Source organism: Lipotes vexillifer, unplaced genomic scaffold (genome assembly GCF_000442215.2).
Source record: "Lipotes vexillifer unplaced genomic scaffold, Lipotes_vexillifer_v1.1 scaffold94, whole genome shotgun sequence".
Classification (NCBI taxonomy): Eukaryota; Metazoa; Chordata; class Mammalia; order Artiodactyla; family Lipotidae; genus Lipotes; species Lipotes vexillifer.
In genome coordinates, this window is record NW_006793838.1 from 663,381 (window position 1) to 665,410 (window position 2,030).

Consider the following 2,030-nt stretch of genomic DNA (forward strand, 5'->3'; position numbering starts at 1 on the left):
AAACAATTCAAGCCAGAGGTCCTACGACCAGTTTGTATAACAATTCCAGACACAAGCAGCCTTAGAGGATGAGTCAAGATTCTGTCAAGAATCTGCAGATAGAAGGTCTGGTAGACCTGAGTTTGAATCCCAGTGTACCCACTGCTAGCGCTTCAGAAGTTACTTGGAGAAAATAATCATCCCCACCACTACTGCAGTGGGATTTAAATGAAATAATGCAGGTAAAGTGCATAACACAGCGCAGGCCCTGTAGTATGTTTGCAAAGAATATTTTTGTTAGCATGTGGCATCTTCTATTTCTAAAGCTTATGCTCAGGAGGATCATTCTGCAATGTGGCGGAGATAAATGATAGATGATTACTGAGTCCCAGTTCATTCTGCTCTTCCCGAGCACACATTTCCCAGACTCCCTTGCAGCAAGGTTGGGCTCACGTAATTTGTTCTGGGCCATAGGTAGTAAGTGGGAGTGTCATGTGACAACTCTGAGCTGACACATAGAGAGCAGGTGTGAGCTCTCAATGCCCTCTCTTCTCCTGTTACTATAACCCTGCAAAAAAGCCATATAAGACATAAGTATAGCTATATAATTGACACAGCCTGAATCCTGACATTTACCTTTGGAAGAGAACTGCCTTGGAGGGCAGCTGTATCTGCTGTGGGCTTTTGAGGCAAGAATGAAACTACTAAGATATCAGGGTATGTTTGTTACATTAGCACAAACCAGCCTATCCTGACTAATACAGATTATCACCTGACATAATTTTACTTATTTATTAATTTTTATTTTATTTTATATCGGAGTATATTTGATTAACAATGTTGTGTTAGCTTCAGGTGTACAGCAAAATGATTGAGTTATACATATACATATATCTATTCTTTTTTCAGATTCTTTTCCCATATCGGTTATTACAGAGTATTGAATGTACTTCCCTGTGCTATACAGTAGGTCCTTGTTGATTATCCATTCTATATATAGTGGTGTGTATATGTTAATCCCAACCTCCTAATTTATCCCTCCCCCCACCTTTCCCCTTTGGTAACCATTATCCCCTGACTTTAAACCAGGAATTCAGAGGGTGCCAATTCTAATTTGTGTTTCTATAAATGCCCCAAGTCACAGAAATGTGTTTCTTCTCTAAGTCCAATTCTTTGAGGAACCAGATATCTGCCATCCTATATGTTAACACTGCAGAGATTAGTGAAAAGGGTTTAGCAGCATTTCTGTATGATGTCATATAATATTTGTGTTTACATAAGGAATATTTAAAATCATATCATCATGAGAAGAATCTGCGTGCACATACACACACAGAGTGCAAATCACGTACATACAAATTATTCAATCAAAAACATTTCTTGGAAGGTTATTTATCATTGTCGTAGGCACCCAAAACACAAGTGAGTAGCAACAGTCTGGAGAAGGTTTAGAAAGAACATGAAATCTGCATGACCCACAATTTCCATGGGTCTCTTGATGTGTGGAAGGGAGGCAGAGAGAGGGGCTTATGGGGAGAAACTGGGAAAAGGGAATGAATTGCAGCTGGATATGTGATGGGAAGCTTATACTTGGGAGTTCACTTTCCATAGAATTTAAAAAGAAAACGCCTGTCTCTGTTTCGAGTGGTGGCAGGAGAGGGAGTGGCGCTCTTTGGGGTAAGCTCTATCAACACGCGTTGTCTCCCCCTTTTGAAGAATGCGTTCACCCCTTTAGTAACTGGAAGTGTTCCCAAGATGTATATAATTTCATGGATGGGAGAATACCAATTTCACAGAACTTAAATGGCAAAACTGTGTAGTGCTTAAATTATGCAAAAACAAGCTGCCTCCTAGGTACCAGGGAGGCCTGAGCATGGTGATCCTCGGACGTGCTGTCATCTGTGTGCATCAGGATGGTCCTCGGGGCTTCCCAAAGCATCAGCAGAGCAAAAGGGAGGGACAAAGGTTCAGAAAAAGCCCAGGAGAGTCTGCAAAGTTCCCATTTGGAAAGAAGCCTTCTGATTGCTGTCAAAGGCGCCTCCTCCCCCGCC